At 37.8% G+C, this 14,353-nt stretch overlaps 1 protein-coding gene across 1 annotated transcript in view; it reads right to left on the reverse strand.

Annotated features, from left to right (window-relative positions):
• Positions 1-14,137, reverse strand: part of LOC107661712 (gamma-aminobutyric acid receptor subunit alpha-3-like) — a 151,893-nt gene extending 137,756 nt beyond the window's left edge. Inside the window, exon 1 of the mRNA XM_016451454.1 lies at positions 14,003-14,137. The gene's annotated coding sequence lies outside the window, so the exon portion shown is untranslated. The remainder of the gene's footprint in view (positions 1-14,002) is intronic.
• Positions 14,138-14,353: the final 216 nt, after the last annotated feature.

Raw genomic sequence — 14,353 nt, forward strand, 5'->3', positions numbered from 1 at the left:
GAGAAGATTTTGCTGCTTCATTTCGGAAGATTAACTTTTCCCTTCTTTATTCTTCATAACCCGAGAATGCGGCGACACATACCTGGGGTTACACCACCTAAACGGTGCAGTGCAGTATAGTTTGAAAGGCTGCGCATTCGGCTGTACACATACGCTGAGCCGCTTCAGACAGCGCACCAGTAGCGTTTCAATGCACGAACACACACACAATTATGTCAAAATGCGCAGTTTTGGCGAGTTACTTTGCAAACGTAGTTTTAGTTATAAAGTCTTAAATGACCTTAAAGAGTTGTGAGAAAATCGAATATGTGTCAGATAAGCGTCATATGCATCAAGTTTTAAAGAGACTGATTTAAAAAAAAAACATTTAAGATTTATTTTTGGCGTTTTATGCCTTTTATTTAGATAGGACAGTAGGTCGACAGGAAGCAAAGTGGTTGAGAGAGAGAGGGGGGTGGGATCGGGAAAGGTCCACAAGCCGGGACTCAAAATCGGGACACCCGAAGCGCAAAGGCGCTACATGTCGGCACGCTGCCCACGAGGCCATCGGCGCCGACAGACTGCGCTGATTTTAAAGTGAAACCTGTATGTAAATCAAAGAACAAAAGAAAAAGAGAAATTCTTGGACTGTTCTTGTCACTGATTAACTTTTGTAGCTTGAATAAAGATGAATATGTATAGTTTATGCATATGTAATATAGTTTATGTGAAGATTGTTTTAAAATCACTTAAATTAAAAGTTGTTATATATTTCAGAGCCCATTAAATGTTAAAAATAATGGCTTTCAATACTGTAATGTTGAATGGCTATAATTAATAGGTAATATTGAGGGAAAATGCACCAGCAGAACAAATTAAAAACAGTGTAAATATGTTTAGTTGTAGTAGTAATAACTGCCTGTTTTTGCAAAAAGAGTTTCATGGCCGGTAAAAAAAAATTTTGGCCGGTAAATTTGATCATGTTACCGGCCATTGGCAGGTGTGGCAAAAAGTTAGTTTTAGGCCCTGTATATATATATATATATATATACACACACACACAGTGGTTCTAAATTATTAGACCACTTGGCATATTTAAGAGATTTCAGTTGTTTTTGTTGAATTGTCCATTACAATACCCATAAAACAAACTATTGCCAGAACTACCTGTGACGGAAGGAATTTGCTGGAACATTGAAAATGATGGACTGGCCCCTATCATGGTCTCTAAATAAGATTCAGGCACTCCGTTAAAATCTTAATCAAGGGTTTGTTTACCCATTTTATCATGTGCCACGCACTAAATCCAATCATTTAAAAAAAGCATTAGAACTACTCTAGAAAGTGCTTTGATATATAATTTTACAGTATTAAACTTTAGTGCTGAAGTTTCACATTTAATGTAAGGGGTTTATTAAATTTAATTACCATTACTATGAGCAATATTAACAGTGATGCCTGCCTCGGCAAGCACCACTAATTATGCGAAAGTATGTGGCAATTAGGATCACTAGAGCATGCTGCTATGACTGGTCACACATAGATGATAACGATGATAACGTTCGTCATTACAATTGAGACCAGCTGCAAGTGCAGTGCCAGCGCGCCTAGTGGGTGAAACCTGTCCTAATGCATTACTGCTCTGTTCTGAAGATAAAATACTACACTACACCACTGCCACCTGTGCTTGTCGCTAAGCACTCTTATCTGGTTATATGCTCTGTTACCACACATTTGTCACCCCCACACACAACATAAACCAGTGGTGTTGTACAGGCTGTGGTCCACTGAAAGCACACAGCTAATTTCAGTTGCACATGAGAGCTCTCTGAAGGTACTAATAATGAGAATTATCAATAGGCCGTCATGGGTGCCTGCATATCTAGTAGTGGTTGTCTAGGTAGCAAATCCTCATTGGGAGACAAGTGATTACTCTCTGTCAATAAATGATGCTGGGTTGAATGGAGATAACTGGATATAGACCACCAATTATTGCAGCCCCAACAGAATAAATAAAGGCTCTCCCAAAAATGAACATTTTGTTTATTTACTCTCTCTAATGTCATTTCAAATAGATTACATGGATTTCTTTCTTGTGTGCAGAGAGAGAAAAAAAAAGATGATTTGCTAAATGTTGAAGATGCTCTTGTAAATGTGGTTGGCGATCCATACTGTCAAGCTACAAAAATGACTATATAGTACCATGAAAGCAACATAAAATAATTTTTACATTTTGTGTGCTATATTGATAGATAATTATTCATATTAATCTGTAGCTTTAGGTCTAAAATAGCTCAAAGCTTTATAATAGATTTGTGGGAAACAAACCTTCTTACACATGAAACATAACAATGTGTCCTAACTACACGCGACGCAACAAGATTCCAGCGACAAGCAATTTAGGTGTCCACACTAGACGCGACAGAATCAATCAAATATCACAGCCAATCAGAAGCGCGTGTGGGCGGGCTCTCTCTGAAGCAACGAAATGGATAAGTTTATAATTTAACATTATTAAATGTACATACTGAGTGACTGATACCATCTTTGTTATGGAATATACTCGTTGGTTCGCAGCGAGTTCACAGTTTTAATGTACATTTTTGCTTTAATTTATTTTCAAGATCTGAGGTAAACTGTCTGTTGTTGCTTTAAGTATGGATATAAATGCCATGCAATATGATAGTCAAACTCACATTAGACACTTTTAACATTGAATAAAGCACATAATCTGTACCTGAGATTATCACTGTCATTAGTTTGTATGTTGTTGTTCCAGCCGTGACGTCGCGGAAATAGAAACCGTTTCTAAAATAGAAATTTTGCGTGTTGCCGTCGCAGCTAGTTAGGACAAAAACTCTGATTAACATGGAAAAGATACCTTTTATCGCGTGTAGTTAGGACACAGTGTAACACTATTTTCATTGTCCTTTTTTAAGCTTTAGTGTCACCATCCTCTTTAGCTGTACTTAAAGGTGTAACTTAGACATGGCACCATCAGAATATATTTCTCAAGGGGGACGAATTGTAGTATCTTGCAAATGCATGCAAATTTTGTGGATGTTTGATATACAGTATTATGTCATATTAGGATGCCATTACATTATAGACTAAAGGGCAACAAAAAGAAAACTATGAACTTGCACTGAAACCAACACACCTCAAGTTCAGTTTGCAATATTTTGTTATTTAGAGAAAACAACACTTTATTGTGGTTTGTTTTTGGTCTCCAGACTGAAAAACATAAGAAGTGCCTACTGGAGCTGAACATAAACAAGGCATCTCTACTGATCGCTGCAGACAAGAAGGGGAGGGAAGGAATCTCATTATAAATTGTGTTTTCTGTGCGTTAGTTCAGAATGGCTCACACTTCATCACTCCATCTCTATACATGAGCACTGCTACCGGCTGATGCTAATGCTGTTTACTCTGAGCACACTCTTCATCTGGATAGCTGGGAATTACACTGGGAAATCGAGTCCTTGTTGTGTGCATTTTGCTATTGTTTAGGAATAATGATTGTCACACCAGAAGTCCATTCATGCGAGTCTGAAACAACATGAACAGCTGAGTTTCTTGTAGAATGTTTGTCTATGCTCTGATTACATGCCACAGCTTTTACAGCCAAATTTGTATTGTGTTTACACGTGTAGCTCTCCTTTTGCAGCAAACAAGAGACCATTGTCATAGTCTTTATATCTTTACATGAAATATGAACAATGAATGCTGGAATAGGCTCCAGCATCCCGTGAATCTACATAGGACAAGCCATTTGGAGAATGAATGGATGAACAATGAAACAATGTCTACTTTCGCCCTGTCACGGTACCAAAATTTCAGTAGTCGTTATCAGTACCAGTAAAATTACCCAGTTCTCTGTACCAATATTGGTACCATAGCAAAAACTATTGTAAGTTTTTTTTTTTTAATACAAACACAAATATTAAACAAATAAAATTAGTTTATTTAAGTTTAGTCATTATCAATGCTATTGAGTGAATAATACATATTATTAGGTAGCCTACACAATAGTAGGTAGCATAAAAAAAATATTTTATATATATATATATATATATATATATATATACATATATGGTTATCAGTCCTGAAACTTAGCAGCATGAAAAAAAAATCTCAGAAATTTAATATCACATTTCACCTGCAGCACAAGCTCACTGAGTGAAAACTGCCATTATAATAATAAAAAAAATGTCTATACGGCACAGTGAATCTCATTTATGTTTATACTTTGTTGGTTATAGAGAAATGATTCCAGAGCATGCAGAGCTCATGGTGAACAAGCTCTGACATTTTGAGTGGATTTGGCGTAAAAGCCTCTGATTGGCCATTGTGTTCACACGCTCATCAAGCATGTTTGTGATTGGCTACAATGCTCAACGCTCCAAAAACACTTTGTAAATAGAAACCTTTGACGTTTTTCACAGAGAACTCAAATACGCACAGGGGCATTTAAAAGCAAGTGGCAACCAAGCCGACCTGGTACTCAGTGTCAGTATCATTGCGTTTTTAAAATGTAAGTATCAACTTGGAACTGAATTATCAGTACTTCTGACAACACTACCAGAAATAGTGTCTTACCTAGTATGATGAAGCACAACACTCATTTAACATTAATGTCTCTCAACACTGATAATCCTCTCTTCTGGCGTATCATTAGGTACACCTCAAAATTTAATAAAACCTTTGAATCATACATCATGTCGAGGTTTTAAGCAATGCTTCCTGAGAGCATGGAGTGCACTGGCAAGGAGCCATTAGCCAAAAAAAAAAAAATCACATGCACATTAACTCATTAAAACTGATTAATTATGGCACACCATTAAGGTATTGCAACATTTAAAATGATCAGGGGAAATTGATAATTCCAGACTGTGAAATGACTTCATGCCTCGACTTTATTCACAAAAAAGGATAGATATTACCTGGTGATTTGTTTGTTTAACTACCTCTGATATAAATGGTCAAGCTTTTAATACCATTCTATGACCAGAAGTTGGCAACTATACTTGTTAGCTATGAATAGCTATATGACTATATATGATTCTCGCTTTCTATTTAGTTGTTTAAACAAGCATGATTAAACAAACCTGATCTACAATTTGTAACATTTTTGAGAAAGTTTGAATACAGACGTGAATACATAGCAAACTCTTTCTGCCATAATACAAAATTACTCTGCAATATCGCTGCAGTACTGTAACATCAAGTATGTCACAACTTGTTTGCTTGCAGTTGTTACAACTGAACCGTTCCGGTTGACAGAATGTCAAGATTCTTCACTCTTTCCAACACATTCACACAGACACTGACACACACACACACACACACAAATCTTTCTTCCAGGGTACAAAGACAGTTTAATAAATGGAGATGGCAAAAAGGGCAAAAGCAATTTCACTGTAAAGAGGAAAGAACAACATTGCCAAAGTTCTCCAGAGTGCAGTGCTTTAATTTTAAAACAAACCCAAACTTGTATAGTGTCAAGATAAATTTGCACACGTCTGAACATGTCTGCATGAAACAACCTTTCAACCCTGCTGCATCAGCACTGCTTCATGTGTGTCGCACGCAAGGGATGACAGGCGGACGGATTGAGGGCGAATGGGGTTTTAAGGCTTCTCGCCCTCAAATGTCAAAAAGCACATTTATGATACACTCACTCCAGTAAAGCTCTCTCCAAGGAACGAAGGCAAGAGATATCAGTGCTCAGGCAAGGCTGGTGGAACACAAAAGAGGTTCCAATAAGATGGATAATGAAAAGTCCTTCCATCCATGTGACAACTCCGAATGAAGTGATGGCTTGAACGTAACGCTGCAGAAACATCTAGGTTGGTAATGAGGTAAAGAAGAGACATGTCCACAGAAATTGAAGTGGAACCTAAGGTTTAACAACCAGTATGTCTTTGAATAAATGAAGATGTGGAGGACACAGTAAAGTAAGCTATATCTCTCAGGCAGCAACAACAAGGATTAGTTTCTAAGAAAAAAAATGCATTTTATTCTCAATATTCTGCAGAAAAATGGTGCCCAAGTCTCTTGTGCAAACTGTTGACCCTCCTTTTTTGGCACTATGACTGGGTAAATATACTCATTAACTCCAGTCCACAGACTCCCAATACGTTTCAGTCACACCTGCACATCTTGTCTTATTTATATATGCATGGCACACTGCCAAAGAACAACTCTCTGTCAAACCAATGATCAGATGCGATAACAGCAATGCATCATTTTATGATGCTTTTTTAATTAAGCCACATACAACTAGTGAAATGCATTCTTGAGGATCCATTTCGAAGATGGCTGTCAATATATGTAAACACTGAAAAGCTACCTGAAAGATTCGTACAGTTTAAAGAGGTCAATTAGATCATAACCTACTTTTTTTTTTTCTTTTTGCAATATTTTTAGCAGCAGAGCTTTAAAAAGGGATGCATTTAAAGCAATTTCTTAGAAAGGGCTTTAGTATGCTGACAGTGTGATATGCTTGTTAAGACTCTCTAAGAGGGTTTTTAAAAACAACTGGATACTCCGGTATGTTTTTATTCTTTTGTGTTCCATTTATCTCTTGGACACGATCCTAAACCAGCATTATCATACAGGTCTTCATCAAGGGCAACTAGTTTTTCAGACAACCCATCAACTAGCCCAGGGATAATCACAGTCCTCGGGGTCAAATTCATATATGTCACAAGGTCATCAGTGATCCACTGCTACAGTTTTAATTTTTTGAGAATTAGAATTTTGCTGCTTTCTCTGCATAGCAATTAAACATATAATGATGCATATAATTAATACCATTATAATGAAATAAAAGATCTACACTGCAGGCTTGTCGATTATAATAATGTGAGAGGGGCCATTCCTACAGGGCACATTCTTTCTTGCATTCCTTTGGCTCTAAAGCTCTGATGTTAGTCTATGAACGCATGCACCAGATGGGCATTTGAGAGCATTTTACTGTTTTTCGCTTGGTAAACCACGGTTATTAGGGCTGGGTAAAAATATCAATATACGAAATGTTATTGATTCTTAAATCCCAAGAATCGATTAGTCTGGCCTGTTTTCAGTTAATAAACGGAACACTGTAGTGTGCCTCAAATCCAATAAATCGCAAAAAAAAAAAAAAAACAAAACATTGTGCTTTGTTACTTTGGATATGAAACAATGTCTCAGATTTCAAATTCTGTCCATTTTTTTCAACATTCAAAAAATAAATACCATTTCAGCACTGTGGAGTGACAGATCGCTGTACCTCCTAAGTTCCAAGAGAAGTGGCAGCGCGAAGCACATGTGAACTGATCGTCTCCTCTGCTTTAATATCAGTTACAGCACAAAATAAACATGAATGAATGTATGGTTAAGGCATGTTAAAAGAAAAAGTACAACAACAAATATTGCTGATTTAAAGGGGTCATGACATGAGAAATCAAATTTGCCTTGATCTTTTGGCATATACGAGGTCTTTGTACCTCCTCATTATAAACAAAGCATTTATTTAATCAAGCTCCAAAAACGGCTCGTTTTGGATTTGAGGGGCAAGGTGGCGTCATTCGGGTGCAGTCGTTTGCATAAACACTGCAGTGTTTCCCACAGCCTTACACTCTATTTGTGGTGGCACTCCCCCGCCCCCACATATAAATATGCAAATTAATTTTCTGCCAGCAGGAGGCGCTTTTAGAGCGGGAGAGATAGAGGTTTCTCCGGCAACAGCTGTACAGAAAGCAGCGCTCCGCTCACAAACGCTGCTTTATCAGGCATTACATGCAAAATGAAATGAAAATGACATCGAACATTTTCTGAAGACAGTCATTTTCCTTCTGAAATACAGTGATATAAAACACCCGAGCCGGTTTTTGATTTTTAAACATGCAGTGCTCATGTTTATTCAACGAAGTCAAAGCCTTTTGGAAAATCTATTTGTGGCGGTCAGTTTTGATATTGTGGCAGCCCGCCACAAATAAATCAATGTATGGGAAACCCTGCACTGCCTCCAGAGCAAGACATTGATGAATAGTCTTCTTCTCACTATAGGCCCCGCCCACTGGCATTCAGCCACTTAACACCTTTAACACAGAACACACATTCCGTGTGTGAACCTGAATGTGGACAGTCTTTATGGTTATAATGTTTTGCTGGTGTGCAGTTGTGCATATATTTAAGTAAATCTACTGGAGTTTTAAAACTGTAATTGTGAATAAATATGATTTACAAGTTTAAAATAATATTACTGAAAAATCTTGAAAATTAAATGAATTAATTAAGGCACATTTTAAAACCAAACAATGATTAAGTAACATGAAGTCATTTTATTACACCGCATTTTCTAAACGTTTCTAAAAAATGGACACAAAATTTCAGTATCTTTGGTCTAGTTGATTTTGAGAAGTTGGAATGGAATGTAGTTTTGCACATTGCTAGTCAATTTGGAGCTTGGCTGTCTCCTCCTAGATTATCAAGACTTGAGTGTTCCCTCTCGCAAATCCTCCTGGAGGAGGAACATTTTGTGGAATCTGTCAGGTGTAACCGCCACTGAGGAAGAAAGCCACTCTAACGTTCTGCCTCACAGATGACTGTCACCTAAAGGGTAAACAAAACGCAAGATGCCTGTGCTCTGGTGGGACTCGTGACTTATCAATACCATCAGTCAAGTGCCATGTGCGTCACTGTGCATTATCTCTCCTACCAAAGCACTTTGGCCCGACAGATGTGACAGGTTTCAAGCTCTCTTCCCTCACGTGCATGCACTATGTAAACAACATATCTGTTAGCCAACAGTTTAGTGATATCATGTCATTTCCAGATACCTAAATTTGATAACCTGCTGCTGACCAACCGCATTTGATGCCTCGGGTTTGATCAATAGCTAATGCAATCTGAAACTCTATCCATCATACTAATTAATGCCAACTGAAATCATAATACCATTATCGTTATCTGCCTCACCACCAATCCCAACTGACTCTACATGAAATAATGAGTGGCGAAATGATTAATAGGGAAGAAATGGAAAGTAAAAAGTTGACTGGGTTCTGGCAGGCAGGAGAAAATTAGTGTGATGCAGACAACACATAGTTAACGAGACTAGTGCAGCCACAGGACCAAACGATTGAAAAGTAGAGAAATGACCAAGCTTTGAGTAATGGTCCCAATCTGTGCCTGAAGCCCAATATGGCTAACGGGTTGAATTTTTATGGAAGAGTCCAGGTCATTATATGCTTGTGAGCAGGCAGCCACCAAAAATTCTGTGAAGAAGATAAGCAGATAAGCTATCGGGAGAATGTGAGGCTGTGACCTGGATTTTTTCGACCTAAAATTAATTCCGTCCTTATCTTTGACTTTGCAAGTCTTCTGTTTTCCCTTTTGTCTCTTCAACTTCCAAGTTCAGCTGTCAATAAAAAATTGAACAAAGAAAAAAAGGACTTGTTTAAAAAAAGCATGTTCCCTTCAAACTGGCCTTATCAAACACAGTTTATCGATATTTATTTGAAGCAGTTTTGACTACGAATCAAATGAAGTCCAAGTACCCTTGAAGCTACTTAATGAACATTATATGCATGCTAAAATGTGTGACAGCTACCTTTAGAAGATGAGAAGTGTTGGCCACTGAAGTGTAAATCCTATGTCCTGGCAGGGAGCAAATTACCATATTTTATTTCTTTTGGAAATTAAAGAATCTAAACTAGCTGAACTAATAAATTTGTCTTCTTATCATAAAAAAGTCTTCACAGGTGAATTGTACTGAATTTTCTTGCACATACATAAGATATTTGCATGTTAAGTGGTCTTTCTGAATTTCACAAATACATTAAATAGATGCAAATAAGATTTTCATTGGCTACAGCTCTTTAGGTGCATGAGCTGAATCAGTGAGTCATGAGTGCTCTAGGCTAACTTTCATTTCTCCTTTCACATATCTCTGTCTACTCACTGCTTGTACTAGTGAGTGACAAGCTCTTGACTGACCCCGGTAGAGTCTTCTTGCCATTAAAAAGGCTCACCTAGTTTACCTCCTGTCAGAATTGATTAACCCCAGCTCTACTTTTCCTTTCTGGTTATGCGGCTGAAGGGACAGTGATTTAAGCTCAAGCTGGCATCTCTAACACAATCACACTAAAGTAAACCAATCTATTTTACTGTATGCTAATAGTTTGGGTTATGATTTGTCTTGGTTTTCAAAACCATTGTTTCTTTTGTCGTGTTTCTGAAAATGTGTAATAATAAACAAACAAAGCACTGTCAAGTTTTACAGGTAAATTGTATCATTCTCCTAAAGTGAAGCAGTATTGGGGGAAATCTGCCCAAAAAAAAAAAATTATAATATGACCATTCTGACCCATGCTAGTATTCTAGTCAGATACAACCAGGCCAGGTCTGACATGAGACAACACATAACTTTGACCGTCTAGCTGGCACGTTCTCCTTTGTGTTTTCCTCCTGCATGCTGACCACATGCAAATTTCAATGGGGATTGTCAAATAATCCTACTACAGAGGTGTAAAAACTGCTGAGTCATCTAGGAATACCAAATACTAAGGATTTGGAGAGCTCAGACACATTTTTCTGCATTAGAAAAAAAGGCAGTGCTTTTCTTCAGCCATCCCAGTTTGACGTGTAAATCTGGATTTTTCACTTCTTTCCAGCATAGCCGCCCACTAAAAAAGAGGCTCTGAGCTCCAAGCACTTGAAAGGTCGAAGTAATGGTGAAAAGTCTGTTTAGATACAGTCACAGTTAAGAAGTCATCTTGTTATATGCCTCACTCTGCATATTGAAAACAAGGTGTAAAGGGTAGGGCAAGGTTAATAGCAAAACCCTGCAACTCCACGGTGGATGAGTCATGGTTCATTTAGATTAAAACAGGTGGTCAAATGTCAGAGAGTCGAAGAGGGTATAACATTCTAGAATAACATTGCCTCCCTCCAACCTTATGAATAAATAAATATATAAAAATTAATTCAATTTTAATATGCAAATGTCAGTTGCCTGAAAAAGGACAAGCAGCTTTGATATCTTGGGGACAGAAGCCAGTTTTAAAAGTTAGGAATAATGGATGGTTGTGACAAACAACAGCACAAACTAATAATTCCTCGAAGTAACTTTAATCACTTTGGCACCATTCCTTTAAAGTGAAATGCTAATGTAAAGCATTAATCTTTCCTTGAAGTTAGTTGAACTAAAGCTAGAGAGAGAGAGAGAGAGCAGACACAAACTGATGCCCACTTCTCTCAGTTTTGCAGAAGTGCTGAAAGTGGGTTTATTTTCTTGCTTTGAGCACTGCATTTGGAGCTATAATTTTAACTCTGGCCCGAGCCGAGCTCACAGGCTAGCTGAAAATGGCTCCCTTGAGGGAGGAGTCTTCTGGAGCTCACAGACCTTCAGCTTTCAGCACTTAACCTGCCATGTTTCTTATCTACTACTGCCCTCATTACCATGGCCTTGCCAAGATATCTGGGCTATGGTCTTCACAACTTTAATGTGGTTTTCAATCTGTTCCAGGCCATTTCACATCTGTACGCCTTGTCTTTCAAGGGTTGGGATATACACCAAAAGCAATGCTATATGAGTTAATTTCTTCTACTGTTCAACCTTTAGTATAAACTATTTATATAAAAAGGTTTAAACATATTTTCTGTTTTTCTAAAGACATAGTTTATTTAAATAAAATAAAATAAAGGCATAGTCAACTCAACTACCACAGTGCTGCTGCAACAAGCCAGAAAGCCACAGGTAAGGCCTGCTGGAGATGAGCATCTCTCCTCGGCAAGCAGATGTGCAAACTGTCGCAAATGAAACTCAACGTTCTGCATCACATACTGGAGCTCAACACACAGTCAGTTTTGCTATAAGTGGTGAACACTAAATTCTGTCACCAGTGCTGTTGTCGCTTTCTTTCTTATTGCAGCATTTGATCTTGAAATTAGCTGACAATAAATAAAATGCAGGACATTTGTTGCATTCAGTGATGTGAACTCTATTGAATTTATATTCGTTTTGCAGAGACACATTTATGTGGCCAGGTCTTTCTCCTATTAACATGTGTATGTCTAGCTTAATTTCACTCTCTTTCTTGAACATCCTGTTGTTGTCAAATTATGTTATGATTCTCCATAAAAATGTATTGAATCATGCCGGATGTTTTGTCAATGTGTATCATGAGGTTACCTTCTAGTTCCAAACCCACATTGTTTTCTTTCTTCTGTAAAATGCAGATGTCGTGAAAGAAAGAATAAAATCATGCAGCTGTAATCCATGTGAATGGGAACAAGGCCTTTTGAGCTCTAAAAATTACATTTAATTACCACTGAAGTACTTTGCAGTCTATATTCCAAGTCCTACAATTTTGTGAAGAAAAAAAAAAGGAAATGTGAATAGTTTTTTTCAATGAACATCTCCAAACCCCCCACCGAACTCTCATGTAATGCACATGCACTGAAATGTCATGGAATGATAATGTATGTGGACCTGAGCTCGAATTTTTCCAATCTCTGTCAATTTTACACTTTCCTATCAAAAGCCAAAAGACCCATAAATAAATAAATCTCACTTTCGTCAAACATGGCGTCTTAAAACACATCCATTGCAGGGCTGATAGTAAACATAATTGGTTTTAACATGTCTAATGATCATTCACAATGAAACTTACTTGACTTGCAAGTGTGAATGAGATTTAAAAAAAAAAAAAAACCTGCAAAGAGGAAGAATTTAACGTTTCCATTCTGTTCCTCACAAAAACTTAGGACATTAGCATGGACATCAGAAAAGAAAAGAAAAAGAAAAAAAAATTGGCACAACATCCATCCATCCATCCATTTTCCAAACCTCTTGTCCTATAGGGTTAGATGGGTGGATGGCCATTTGGAAGCGACATCATGATGATTAAATAATGACAGAATTTTTATTTTGGGGTAAATATTCCTTTAACAGTTTTGATGCAAGCTGCAATAATTGTTATAAGCACCGTGTAAATGCAGGACCTCCAGTAGCTACATGATAAAAGTGTATTCATACATACCCAAGGCGCTTGTTTGCGCACTAAACCCCCCTTTTTTTCTCTCTCTCGCTCTCTTTTAATAAACAGTCAGACGTCTTCCACCCATTTGAAAGCAAGCTCACTTGCATTAGAAACCGGTTGCATAAGCGCGTTACTGTTGAGCTCATAAATAAAGTAACTCCATGAAGACCATAATAGGCTATCTATTGACTGAAATGATTTGTCACGATATGAAAACCAGCAGACGGAACAAACTACAGAAAACGCACGCGCAATCCAAGTGTTATCTCTGACACACTGGGATCCGATCGATCGAATTTCCAAGGCTTAGCTGTATTTTCTTTTATTATTTATTTATTTTGAACACTGAATTTATTCGTTGGAATATTACAATATTTAAGAATATTTAAGTTCCGAATATGACGACAGTAGCACATTCCTTCTCAGATAATACATTGGAATTTTGTATGGAAATAATCTTGAAGAATCCTAAAATGTAGTAAGTTTTCATTCAAGGTTATACGCTACTACAAGAGTAATCAATTTTCTATCACATTTTCCATTAATAAAATAGACGACTATAAAACGCACAACTCATAGTTAGTTACACGTTGACTTTTACCTCAGTAAAACAAAAGCTTTATGTCGCATCATCAGTATTTCAACAGTGTGAATAAATTCGCTACCGATCGACAGCGTGAGTAAAATTGATCTTAATAAATGGGGGAAAGCAATATTTTAAGTGATATCATCTCAAGTCGTCAGTCTTGCCAGTGATAAGCTCTCGCTCCTGGTCAGGTTCACCTCAGTGTATCTGTAGTCTGCTGCGGCGAGAAGAGACCTGTTAAACCTTAAAACAAATGTCGTATTCCTCTGAAAAACACACTTACTCGTGAATAAAACACTGCGGGATTTTACGAAGGCATGTCTTTAACAGCGTTTCCCTGTCTTTATATCTATATGACACGCATTTTACGCATCATTCAGTCATTATAACATGAAATGTACCTCACCAGAGATAAATCCTTGTTTTCTTCCGACGGACTTCAGACACTTTCTGAGCTCTGGCAGCTGATTTCCCCCTCTGTCTTTCCGCTTATTTTCCAGTGAATTCTTTCATGTCCAATGGGTGTATTTTGAAGTATTTGCCTCAGATGCTGAAATGAGGGTAGTGGGGGAGCGCTAGTAACGTTGGAAAGCCTGCCCTCCTCAAACGAACCTTCCCGCCCCCTCCTTCCCTCACTCGCAGATGGGTGCTGGATGGCGACAAATTTCCCGCTCGGAGGAGGGTTTGAATACATCGCCGCGGATCGTTTCCAAGCGCTTAAATGAAGGCTACGGTGACCCTTTGGCAGAGAATCACC

The sequence above is a fragment of the Sinocyclocheilus anshuiensis genome, unplaced genomic scaffold (genome assembly GCF_001515605.1).
Source record: "Sinocyclocheilus anshuiensis isolate Anshui unplaced genomic scaffold, SAMN03320099.WGS_v1.1 scaffold207, whole genome shotgun sequence".
Taxonomy (NCBI): Eukaryota; Metazoa; Chordata; class Actinopteri; order Cypriniformes; family Cyprinidae; genus Sinocyclocheilus; species Sinocyclocheilus anshuiensis.